This window comes from Sinohyriopsis cumingii, chromosome 9 (genome assembly GCF_028554795.1).
Source record: "Sinohyriopsis cumingii isolate HCF-2022 chromosome 9, ASM2855479v2, whole genome shotgun sequence".
NCBI classification, from domain to species: Eukaryota; Metazoa; Mollusca; class Bivalvia; order Unionida; family Unionidae; genus Sinohyriopsis; species Sinohyriopsis cumingii.
The window spans coordinates 54,443,876-54,457,804 of record NC_142969.1 but is presented as its reverse complement, the minus strand read 5'-3'; the positions used below and the strand labels follow the sequence as shown (position 1 = coordinate 54,457,804).

The 13,929-nt window shown below is 37.9% G+C and overlaps 1 long non-coding RNA gene across 1 annotated transcript in view; it reads left to right on the top strand.

Moving 5' to 3' along the window:
* The window catches only part of LOC149791839 (uncharacterized), a 91,842-nt gene that overhangs the window by 52,556 nt on the left and 25,357 nt on the right, over positions 1-13,929 (top strand). The gene's annotated exons all lie outside the window — the stretch shown is intronic.

The window sequence follows — 13,929 nt, the reverse complement described above, 5'->3', positions numbered from 1 at the left end:
AAAGAGACCTCCTAAAGAGGCACTTCCACTAGATTTCAAAAACATTCTTTTGGAAAGGGGAGGGGTGCGTATCAAATCTTGGATCTACCAATTGTGACAACGCTACTTTCAGTTTTTTGTTGTTTTTTTTTTGAAAAAACGCTTGATTTAATGGGGTGTGTGAATAATCCGTTGAAATAATTGACGTCCTGTCAAAACAAACACTGTAATATTTTTTTCATCTGATCTCCAACAAATGGCTTCTAACGTGCTTAGATTTGTGCATCTTTTCGCGACTGATGTCATACAGTGCACGAACCATTTTGGCAGGAAACCGTTCCGGTGGCCTAAGTGATTCGTGCGTCCACCTCGGATGCGGGAGGTCTTTGGTATCTTGGTGTCAGGATAATGTGTCTGCTTTGGACATCATGCTACATGTCTGCGGCATGATGCCCCAGTGCTAGACATCACTATATACTGCCACATTACAGACATCGTAGAGATATGACTGAAAAAGTGTTAAAGCTGCGTTAAAAATCCAAATCACACACACACACACACACACACACACACACACACACACACACATTGGCAGGAGGATCAGAATGATAATAGGCCACGATTAATACTGTTGAAAGAAAAGAATTGCATGATGTCTTGTTTAGCTTTTTTGTTCTTCTATTTTTGATTTCCAGATAGACGACAAAGTGGAAGTGCGAATGGCAGCACTTCCTTCTCGACACCAATTTTGAAGGCATGTATTCCAGTGCGAACTGCTTTAATTGCTGTAAGTTTGAAATGTAGTCATATGCGATGGGTAAACTGAGGCAGCAATATTGTACCGTGACAAGGACACGGTAGAAGTATTAATAAAATCACTCGATGTCACAGCACAATTCATACGACAACACCTTGCCTTGTCTACAGACTCGAGTGTGACTAATGATGAGTTTTCTGCGACCATTAATAACTGTATCTATGACGGTTTCTTTGTGACTGATAGCAATGGATCTAAATGTTCCAAAGTTAACGACCACTGCCACATCGTTGGCCCGTACCGAGGAGCTATTCACAGCATATGGAATCATCTGTTACGAATATATCCAAACATAACACGAATTCCTGTAGTGTTTCATAACCTTCGCTGGTATGGTGGTCGTTTAATATTGCAAGCAGTAACAACAGCGTCAAATGCACCAATAAGTGTCATCATGAAAACGATGGAAAAATACATGATGTTTTGACTTCACTGTGTTAACTGGATAAACTAGTTAACAGCCTTGAAGCTAATTGTAATGATGGAGTAATAATCGCTAGTTGATACGGCGTTGCTAAAAATTCAATTTACCGGTACTCACACGCCGCAAACGAATCTGTCCTCACAAGTACATGAGCCATTTGAACAAGTTTGTTGATATTTAACCCATTGAGGTATTCCAGTCATGTATGGTCTACCTTTGGTTCTCAGAATCTTATTGACTATCGCGATCTGTATTTGTGTACTGATGTGTTTTTACTAGCAGATGTTTCGTGATACTGCCATGCATATGTGCACCCCACACACAGACTTTTATTTATGTCGATTACACCTATTACATTTCGGCACCGGGAATGGCTCGGGATGCGATCAGCGTTCCCTCCAAGCTGCACGCACGCGCGTCCACGCAGCTGTTCGGACACCCCGCGCAGCTGAATTGTTCTCTATAGTGTACTATGTATTATTTTTTGCAATTTGTACCAATGTTTTATGATGATCTAAAAATTGTGCTAATGTAATACTTGCACAATGCAACGCGCATATCGCGCACATCTACCATTCGCTTAAAGGGAACGTTGGATGCGATGCTGTCAAATTTAGGTTTTTATATGTGAATTGGTTCCTCTCCCAATTGTCCATTTTTTGGATTGTCTCCTCTCTGAATTTTCAATTCTCTGCAATGTCCGTCTCCGAATTATCCGCTCCTAATTGTCTGCCTCCAAATTGTCCGGACACCGCGCATTGATCTACTAGTGCATTAAAATATATTTTGGTGATAGTTCTGTATGGTCTACATTGACCGACAATTCTTCTCGTACAAAATGCCCTGCTTGTTGGACGCTTTGCTGCTCGTTCGCCTGTGGGTGCTAAATGATATTATGTAGGTTGTCCTGGATAATCAATCCGGTCCGAAATTGTGAATAGACCAATAGACAAATACCAGGTCAGTAAACACGACGTTGCGTGCCTCCCGGCTCCCTTCGTGCATACAGATACCGTGGATCCAACCGCGGCGGTTGTTAAACCATTTTGTATTTAGTTGCTTGTATGTCTGGTGGAAGTCCTTGTGCGTATTGATGGCGGAATAATCGTTCTGCAAGTGTACGGTTAAATTGTTCCACAATAGTCTGGTCACGATGCGTGTTACCATGTCTAACAAGAACGAGCACTGTATGCCATGTTAGTGGTGAGCATGCATAGGTGTCTTTAAGAGTGTCTGTAACACTTGCTAAATCTTTAGACTTGAACGATACAGCTTCTTTGTATCTGTCTACAACATATACGATAGTTAATGATTCCTTGTATATTCGCCCACGAACGCGATCACATTATACCATCCACGGGAAATCTTTCTGGGTGTGATCGGAAAGGGTACATGTGTACATTATGAAGAAGTTAGAGAGGCGACTGAGAAGATTCCGCCACCACACTTGTACGAATCTACGATTAAAACACGATGACAACATTTTAATCAACAAGGTTGCCAGTGGATCTTTGAAAATCTTATACATGCCTCTCTAGAATAGAAAATTTTGGTGGAAACCCCCATCGGGATCATCAGCCAACACATGGCGCAGGTGGGTATTTAGGGAGATTACCGGGCACAAACATGCCGCTCGCAAGTCTAATGAATTTTATGATAATGTAAAAGACTCAGGATTAACCAGCTGTGCACCATACTGGGGTTGGGGTGGATTTTACTACTGTATGTGAATTCTCTATATGTTATTAGAGATGTTTCTTTTAAGATATTAGTGTTGCATGTTTAGCTCATTGGACCTTGGGCAGTGCAGGAGTATGTAGTTGTGGCAAATTAGTTGCTTTCTGGTTACATGAATTTTTACGTATAACGCTCCCTATTTTCGATAATGCGCCACTTCATGGGCATGTTCTCAGACTTCCTGCCGTCCAAGGAGTCAGATTATACTGGATTACTAGTTAGGTAATCCCATTTTTATTATGTATGTAGGAAATCTCTGTCAATAAGTTTAGCTATTACCATGTTGATCATTGTATTACAATTTGCTTGTCAAGGTTTGGCATTTTACATTCAGCATCGTTTCTTGCATGCCTGTGTTACCTCATTTAATACCTAATGTGTTTCTCCATCATGTGGTTGCTTGATGGGAACATCACGACACGTGTATTAAACATGAAGTCTCAGGTTGTTCGTGTTTCGCGGTAAACGAACTTTTCAACGATCGAGTCAAGTTCTTATGGACGCCATTTTTTGTTTGTTTGTGACCCATGACCTCGATGGTTAGATATTACAGGTATGTGATTCACATACATTTACACTCAGATGAAGTCACAGTGAACTTATTGCCGAAAGTAATATCTGAAATATGCTGACTTTATATAAAAACTGTTAGATTTATTGAGTAATGCAATTTGTTTTATGCGTAGTAGCAACCTCCCCAGCAACCGCAATTCTTTTAGTATCATTATACCCTGTCATTGGTTTGCCACAGTTTATCCATTCGAGAACTGTTGTTCTGCTACTGGAAACTATATAGAAATATTAGGATACAGAGTTTTTGTCTCAGAGTTTTGTACAGAATAAGATATAAGATGTGAGAATGTTTCATGTGCTGAAATATATTGAACCTTATTCATATGTGGTTGATATCGCAAGATTTGCGCTAGACTGAGGTTTGCCAGTTTGCCACATCTGATTCGTTGGCGGATTCGGTCTGCCAATTCTGATCGGTTTAGTACTGTCACGTGGTATAAAACCGAAGGTTATATATTGGAGTGGAAGTCAGTACTTGCCAGATAACTGCAGAGCGCGGTCAAATTCAAAACCAGAACTAACATATGTGAAGTCCAATACTCCTTTTAGGTAATGACATATGTAAATTGATAAATAATAATAATGGTATAGGACTGACAAAGTAATAATAATACTCTGAATTATTTGGACATTAATTAGGTGAAAAACTAGTAAAATAAGCAATACTTTGAACATTTGAACGTCCATGTTTTTAACAGTATGCAGAGGCAAGCATTTTGGAAAATTACGTAGAAATGTTGAGTAAGTAAATTAATCTTCAGAATTATCGTGCAGTTATCTCCCATCACGTTGGTAACCTGGGTTAAACGAATACAAAGCAAATCTTCAACTCCCGTCTGTTGGGGTCACTCTTTGATTTCCAATCATTATTTAATTTATTTAACATTGAAACAGAATATTATGTGTTGAGACATTTTATTGAAAAGATCCAGGAACAAGACATCGGAAATTAATGTCAGGATCTAATTGTTACAACACGAGTGCAAGCAACGAGTGTTTCAAGAGTATATTTGTCTTATACCAATGAATATTGTGTACTGATAACAGTTTTCCAGTTTCTTAGTTATGTTACTTTCATTAAACATTTTTGGTTGACTTTACTCTTGAGTGGAACTTCTTCAATTAACCCTCCCTAGCAGACAGGAATTAGAGGTCGCTTACAATAAAGTGCTTGATACATATCAATATGGTGATAGCTCATGCTGCGAGTTTGACAAAAATTCTAGCGATAACTAGATTTGCTCATGAGTTTAAAGAAGTTCTTTTCCTATTTGTCATGATTCAAATCAGAGTAAGATTTTAACCATGGCTTGTGATTCAATGGCACGTCATTTGTCTCTTTTTTTTTTGTTGTTGTTGAGTTTAATTATAGTAGCGTTCGCACAATTGTGCATGTGCCACTTTTTTCTGACTGCACCGCAAACTGCTAGTTGTTCCTGGGGAAGGGGATGGTACCACCTCCCCCAGGCTTTTATGGATTCAAGGAACCCTGATAGTTTGGCCTCAATCTGTGGGTCCATAAAGGTCCCTACAGTTGAATGGTTGGCTGTCATTAGTGGGAAGGAGAGCTCGGGAACGGTCCTGCTTGCTTTACATCGCTGGTTTCTTGTTGCATTTGCCTTTTTTTGTGTGTTTTTTTTTCGAGATTTTTTTGTTTTTTTTTTTCGAGATTTTTTTTTTTTCTCTTCAAAATGTTCTAAAAGGAGGGGGGATGTTCTATGCTGTTTATAGAGGTTCTTAGTAGATATCATGTATGAAGAGAGATTTTCAAGATTATTATGGTATTACTAGTCGAGGTGTTTAGGGTGTGTTTCCTACGTTATGTTATTTATAAGTTTTTAGATATTACCTCTTTAAATTATTTATTAATTGATGTTTTTAGAGATTGAATGTTATTTATACTTTATTTAGCAAGAGACCGGAGTCCTAGCCGATTACACGGTTCGTTAAGGACATCTAGGACAGGAATCCTAGCTGATTACTCGGTTCGTTAAGGACATCTAGGGCATCCGATTTTGCGGTTTCCTTAGTTTTTTATAGGTGCTTCGTAAGTGAATTATTTATTAATACTTTTATAAAATTGAATGATATGTTATGGTTTTTTATGTGGTGGCTTCTACATTTATTTAGCTAGTTACTGGGTCTTTTGGTTTTGTGGGGATAGTAATTATATTTTGTTCCTAAGTCCTGCTGAGTCTACGAATTGATTTATATTTTTATATGCTGATTGTTTATTTTTATTAGAGTCCATAAGTAACTCTGGGTATGCGTGTGGTAATCCAATCTCTTTTTGGTTTTTGATAAATATTTTCCGAGGGGGTTGATATTTTGGGCATGTATTGAATACGTGGTGTAGATCTTCGGTGGTGTGGCAGTTAAAGCAGTTAATGGTTGCTGGTTTGGGTCCTATAAACCTTCCAAAACTGCTTGCTAGTTTAGTTTTTCCAGTTATTATCCTGTTTATGGTTTTCTGTTCTAAATAGGTACCCTTAGGTAGCTGTATGTTCCTATCTACGTTTTTTGGGTTTCATGGTGATTTTTCCCTTTTGTGGAGGAGTTCCAAAAATCTTGCCATGTTTGGTCTATATATGTTTGTGCGAAGCTTATTGCTTCTGTAGAGCAATAGTTAAGCTTGATAGAGTTTTGATCTCCTAGTTTGGTTTTTGCAACTTTGTCTGCTGTTTCGTTGCCAGAGATTCCAATGTGTGACGGTATCCACATGAGCTCGACTAATTGATGTGCTGTGGTGATATCGTCGATTAATTGGCATGCTCTGTCGAGGAATTGTACCCTAGAGTGTGTATTGCGATTTTGGATCGATTTGATAACGCTTAGGGAATCGCTTATAATGACTGCTTTAGGTATTTGGTTGTCTTTGATCCATTGTAGTTATTCAAGTATAGCCCAGAATTCAGTGGTGTAAATGGAGCAATAGTCAGGTAATCTGGATCCCGTTTGTATATTGAATTCAGGGATGACTATTGCTGCTGCTGTTCTTGGTGGGTTGTTTGTTTTTGATCCATCGGTATATATTTTAACATAGTCCGGGTATTTTTGGTTGATTTCGTTTACCAGTACAGTTTTTAGTAAATTTTCTTGTCCTTCTTTATTGCCTAATTTGGTAGCTTCAATGTTAATCCTTGGTGGTTTTTGTAACCATGGTGATTTGTTCTGGTCTGTATTGTTTGTTACCTGTTTTTTAGTAGAGGTATCTTTTCTCTTAGTTCAAGGATTACTTTGCCACTTGGTGTGATAGGTATGATTTTGGGTTTGAAGACAACTTTACACTTTTTTATAGCTATTTTGGTGGGATGGTTGTCTGGGTGGGTATCTAATCGAATGGAGTATCGGAGGAGCAGTTCTTGCCTACGTAATTTTAAGGGTAGTTTTCCTGTTAGTGTTTGTAGTTCTTCTAATGATGTTGAGGGGAGTGTTCCTGTGCATAATAGCAAGGCTTTTCTCTGGATAGTGTCAAGTTTTTGTAGTACAGGCTGCTTAGCCGAGTTATATGCTTGGCAACCGTAATCCAGTTTTGATCTAATTAGGCTTTTATATATCGTGAGGAGGGTTTCCTGGTTGGATCCCCAGTCAGTCCCTGTGATGTTCCTGAGTAAATTGAGATCTTTGTTACAATTCTGGGTGAGTTGTTCAATGTGCTGTTTCCATGTGAGGTGGTTGTCAAAGAACATTCCTAGGAATTTTACTACTGTTACGTATTTGATTAATTGATTTTGTATATAGACGTTTGGATAGACTAGGTTGTTATTTCGTTTGGGGGTGAATATGATTGCCACAGTTTTTTCATGAGATATTTTGAAACCCCATTTGTCCGCCCATCTCCCTATGTTGTCTAGGCTCTGCTGGATTTCTTTAACTACTGTGTTATTGGCAGGATTTCCATTCCTCCATATGCCACTATCATCTGCAAATTGTGACAAGTTTATTTTTCTGGAGGCTACATTGAGGTCAAGGTCGTTTACCATTAGGTTAAATAGTAACGGACTTATTACACTGCCTTGCGGTGTTCCATTTTCAAGTGAAAATTCTTCCGAATGGGTGTTGCCTATTCTTGTGGTAATTTTCCGGCCTGTGAGGAAATCGCCAATCCAGTTGAACAAGCGTCCAGTTATTCCAAATTGGTTTAATTTGGCCATTAGTCCATTGGTCCATACTAGGTCGAACGCTTTTTCTAGGTCTAAAAAAACCGCTATGAGGTTGCGATTGGTTTTCCTATGTGCGTTAAAAGCGAGTTTGATGTCTGTTTCCAATCTGAGAAGTTGGTCAGTTGTGGACCGTTTGTTCCGAAAGCCACATTGATTTATGGAGAGTAGGTTATTGGTTTCTAGGTGGTGTTTTAACCTATTTGCGATTATTGTCTCCATTATTTTGCAAATATTGTTTGTAAGGGAGATGGGTCGGTACGAATTTATGTTGTTGGGATCTTTACCTAGCGTGGGGATTGGTATTACTATGGCCTGTTTCCATTTGGTGGGTAGTTGGCCTTTATCCCATATCCTATTAAAGAGTTTGAGTATGGCTATTGTTATATTGATAGGTAGTTTTTTGTAGATAATGTAACCTAACTGATCCTTACCAGGGGATGTTTCGTTTTTAGATCGTAGGGCTATCTTCCATTCATGTACTGTGATGTCGCTATTTAGGTGAGATTCTTTTGTTCCTTGGTCTTGAAACATTTGAGGTTGGGTTCCCTCCATTAGTTTTTTGTGTTCTTGAAAGTTTTTGGTATGATTATTGTTGCTACTCATGTTCGAAAAATGCTTCGCTAGGAGGTCTGCCTTATCTTTATTTGTTATGGCATTTTTAATTTTTGGGGCTGAGGTAGTTGCTTTCCCTTTTATGGCTTTTATCTTGTCCCATATTTGTCTTGAGTTTGATTTTAGACTCAGTTTAGAGCAAAAGGTTTGCCATAGATTAATTTTAGCAGTTTTTATAGTTTGTTTTAGTGCTTTTTCTTTATCTTTATATTGCTGGAAGTTGATAGAATTTTTGGTGCATTTATATTTATTTAAGGCCCTTTTTTGTCTTTATGTGCTATAGTGCACTGTTTAGTCCACCATGGTACAGGGTTTTTATTTTGGATATTAGTTGTCTTTATTATGCATCGGCTAGCTGCTTCTATAATTGTGTCTGTTATGTTATCATAATACATGTCAATACTTGGGCTTTCTAAGTTATCTGGATTTACTCTAGCTAGTAATAATTGGAATTGGTCCCAGTCTGCCTGTTGGTACCTCCATTTAGGTGGGGTTTCGTTAGGAATGTGTTGAGTTTTTGTTTGAATATTGATTGTGATGGGAAAATGGTCACTTCCTAACGTATCTTCCTGATCCACCCACCAATTTGTGATTTGAGCCAATTTTGGGGTAGTGATGGTTAGGTCTATGGCTGAGAGAGCGCCATCCTCAGGGTTTAATCTAGTGTTCGACCCGTCATTTAAGATGACCAGATTGTTCTCAGTTATCCATTTTTCAACCATTTCTCCTCTTTGATCTTTCTTTTTACCTCCCCATAATTCACTGTGTGCGTTGAAGTCGCCACAGATCATTAGATTGTTGTTGTTGTTATTAGTGATTGCCTTTAGTGAGATTAGGTTGGTAGGGCAGAAGGTACCACCTGGGTCGTATGCGTTTATTATTTGAATGTTTGTGGTTCCTATATTTATCATTACTGACATTATTTCGATGCTATTATTGATGTTTAGGTTAGGGGGTACTTCTATTACTTCACAGTAGATTAGTGTATCTATTAAAAAAATTGCTAGTCCACAACCTTTCTGCCCCATGGGTCTGTTTTTAAAGATTCCCTGGGTATAGCCTTGTAGTTTGGGCAGGCGTTTGTGTTCTTGTGTTATGAGGGTTTCCTGTAGGCAGATTACGTCTGGTTTTATGGCCGTATTATTCAGTTTGTTCTGCAGTTCTGATAGGTTTTTAAAGATTCCTCTGCAGTTCCATTGCCAGATGGTGATTTTATTATTTTTTTGTACTATTCATTTTTGACGTTGTCTTTATCTGTTAGTCTTGTGGTCCAATCAGCTAGTATGGTGAAAATGGTTTTGAGTGTTCTGATTATGCTACTGAGATCTTGCATTATGGTTCGTGTTGTTAGGTTCATTACTTCCTGTATTAATTCTGTGTTAGTGTGTGTGTTAGATTTGGGGATGTTTGGGGTGACAGTTTTGTTTGTATCTGAAGTGTTATCAGGGTGGTCATGGTTTGTTACAATGTGGGTTGTAGTTTTTGGTTCTTTTGTTTCCTGATTCGAGGGTATGTTTTGTGGTGCAATGTTTTCCCTTCTGATTCTGCGTGGATAGTTTTGGTGCTCATTGATTGTTTCAGAGGTAGATTTTGGTGTGTTGGAGTTGTTTTTACAAATAATGTTTTTGGCAGAATGGTAGGTGAGGTGTTTTTCGTTCATTAAGTCCACTATTTGATTCTCTTTTATTGCAAATCTGCATTCTGCCGATCTAGGATAATGATTTTCTTTACAGTTAGCACATTTTTGATTAATTGTGTGGCATTCTCCTTTGTGTTGACCTCCGCAGTACTTACATCTTGGTTTGAATCTACATCTGAGGACATAGTGTCCCCAGTGCAGGCATTTGGTGCAAAATCTTGGCCTATTTATGTAGTTTTCCAGCTTATGGTACACTCCTGACTGTCCTAGTTTTATTATTGAGGGTATTGGCTCGGTAGCCTCTATAACTGCTTTGTTTGTTCCTTGTCCCATGTGATTTTTAAGACGATATACTTTGGTGGTCTGTGTTCCATTTGCTGTGAGATTATGAAGTAGGAGTTCATTGCTTATGTCCTTGTTGTATCCGTTTAGTGCTATTACTTTTTTAAAGATAGTGGTTTTAGTGGGTTCAGCCAGATTAGTTGTGGTTTCACTGTGTTTGGAGTTCGAAGTGACTCGTGGTTTCCTCTGAGTGCTATGGTGTCTCTCTACTTTGATCTTTATTGGGCCTATAGTTTCAATTTGGATGAATTTTTCCACCTGTTGAATTGTGCTGCATTGGACAATGAGGTAGTTTCGCCTTGGTCTTATCAGTTTGAATTGTCCAGTGTGAATTTTGGCCAGTGCTGTCATAATACTATTGGTACTTAGACTAGTAATTCTGTTGCACCTGCTGCTTATGTATATGGTGTGTTCGATGGAATAATAACTGTACATTTTGTTTTGGGGGTTATGTTGTTGTTTTATTTCCTGTTTTGAGTTAACCTTACTTGTGGGTTTTTTTGGGTTGTTTTGGGGTTTTAGCGGGCCCTTGCCATTACCTAGGTATGTGTTTTGGGTTGTTTGGGGTCTTTGAGTTGCCATATTAGTGATGCTGCTGGGTCGTTTTGTAGTGTCTAATTCATTGGATTTGTTCCCATAGGTTGGTGGTTCCCTTGCTGTTATTATCCCAGATGGTCCAGGAGTTTGGCTTGAGTGTCTAGTTTCTTTCCTAATGTTTTGATTTATTGTTGTTTGCTTGATTTCCTGTTGTTGGTTTGTTTGCATGCTTCTAGAATTGGTTATTTCATTTTTGGTGAATTTTGGGGTGCTGGTTATGGTTATGTGGTCTAATTGTGGGGAGTTTAAGGTATGTAGGTTACTGTCAAATTCATTTGTTAGGTTTGGAATAGTGGTGTCTATATCTTCATTTGTGTTTGGTTTTTCCGCTTCCTTTAAGAGGATTGGCGATAGTATTGGCATTGTATTTATATTGTTCCCTGGAGTGTAGTTTTGTATTTCTAGTAGTTTCTGTTGGTGGGGGGGGGGTGTTAATTATGTCTGCTGGTTTGTGGTTTGTTTGGTCTGTGTTTGAGACCAGAATTTGGGGTCCCAGTGTGATGTTGGTTGAATTCGAGTTTGCTGTGGTTGGCACTACTTGCGTTAATCTTGCTTGTTTTACATGCTTTATTGGTGCTGTTTGGAGTTGTGATACATCCAATATTTTTACTGATTTATTGATAGGGTTGTTTGGTGGTTTGTGTGTTTGCGTGTTTGGACTGAATAGAGCCATTTGTTTGGACCTAGTTTGCATTCTTCTACTTAAATTGCGTATAGCATTGAATGATGACTTATCTTTTGTTTTTGTCCTAACCCAGTCTGCTCCTCTGCTAGAAGTCTCTCCTTTGTTTTCTGTTGCGTGTTCCTATCGTTCCTTTGTTTGATAGTTCCTTTGTTCTGTTCAATTCCTTTGTTCAAGGCTTGGCGGTTTGCTAATCGTTTCCTCTTCTTGGTATTATTTCTTTGCTCTTGTTTTACTGTTCTTTTATTCTATTTTAATCGGTGATGGTGGTGGCCGCACTCAGTAGAACTTTTAAAATTATGCACGAAGCCGGTTTGACACAGTAAACAAATCAAGCAAATTGAGAGATAGTTTTCAAGCTTCAGATTATGACAGTCATGACGTATACATCTTTGTTTACCAAAGTGCACGGTAACTCTTGCACACATGATTGTCTACGTTTGTGATTGGATTTATGGCGAAATATCTTGTGGAATGGATTTTACGACTGCCAATAGACGTCTTTGATATACTTGTGTAAATATGATGAAACCTTTAAGTCAGCTTTAAAAATACCAACAAATATTCCATATCATTTTAGCGGAGTTTACTGGTCTGATTTCTTCACAGAGAGTGTTTGCAATCTTTTGCAAATGCATGTACCAAGGTTTAATAGTCAAATTTTCGTAATATTCTCGTTTATTTCTCTCTCTCTCTCTCTCTCTCACACACACACACACACACACACACACACACACACAGACACACACACACACAATAAATTCTATCCAAAATGTAAGATGCAAAACTTACATGTAATTTTAGTTTGGCCATTTTCAATCTCGAACGGTTGGACGGACAAACGTTGCGAATTCTTGTGTATTGTGCCTTTGCATAGAACAAGTGTCGTTGCATTTCTAAAAGTGAAAAAAGGGTTTAAAAAATTCTAACAAGTACAAAACGTTCCATGTAAGATGCATCACTCGATGTTAAACGTTAGAACATCTTTCATATAATTGATACCCACTGGACAATAGTCACTCTGCACTTTACAGACATAGAGAAGGAAACAAATTCCAAACATATACAAAACACCCCATGTACGATGTACAACCTTGATATACTCTATACAGACAGAGGAAAACAACTCTTGACATGTACAAAACACCCCATGTACGATGCACAACCTCAATATACACTATACATACAGAAGAAAACAAACTCTAAACATGTTCAAAACGCTCCATGTACGATGCACAACCTCGATATACTCTATACAGACAGAGGAAAACAACTCTTGACTATATATAATTTTTATTATTGTTCGATTTTCAACATGATGTTATCTATATATATATTTTGTGCTTGATCGTGTTCAAAATCAAGTTCAAGTGTACTTGACCAGAGGCATTATTTGCAAACAACATAGCTCAAATTTTCTCTTTGACTGTGGATTAAATATTCAGATTATTGATAATAGTAAACATGTTTACTTGAATTTGAGTTAAAGATACAGTCTTGATACTGACCTTTGAAACTTCTAAAATGGAAAATTCCATTAAGTTGACATAATATTTGTAGAAAATGGTAATTGCGACTTAAATCAAGCAGAGAGGTATATAAACGTGTTTGACTAAGAATTGTTACCTTAACATCAGAAGCAGATTGTTAAGTCTTACCTTAACATCAGAAGCAGATTGTTAAGTCTTACCTTAACATCAGAAGCAGATTGTTAAGTCTTACCTTAACATCAGAAGCAGAATCATTCTTATTGTTGTGTTCAGTTTTTCATTTGGATGGATTTATTTTATTCGAAGTATTATTCACCGGAATTACAAAGTGATTAAAAATATTCTTGGACTAGAACATTAATTTGGAATTATAGTGAATTCAGAAATGAGCATTTTGGAATTTTTTATTGTGATACATCAAAGAACATTAGCCGATGAGAGACTACAGGGACATCAACACATTCTGTATTGGAACTTCATTTGGAATACCACTGGAATTCAATTGGAACTTCATACATTTGGACTTGTGTTAGAACGTTTAAGACCATTTGGGATTTAATTCGGAATACTGTAAACTGTTTTAAATTTTCACTTCGTATTCTATGGAAAAACTTATTTGTGATTTTTTTTACAAAACTTGATGTCGCCATATAGACCTATGATGCGAAACCTCTAGACACCTATTTAAAGCCCAGGATTTCCCATTGCCACTATAAATCCTAAAAATCGGAGTGGGGGCTGGATAATGTTAAATTTCCCATGTCCCTATAAAACCCGTCATGCTAAACTTACGGACATTTTAAACATTGCGTCGCCCCATAAAAAAAATGACGGCCGAACGTTAAATTTCCACTGTACCTACAGTATTGTGATT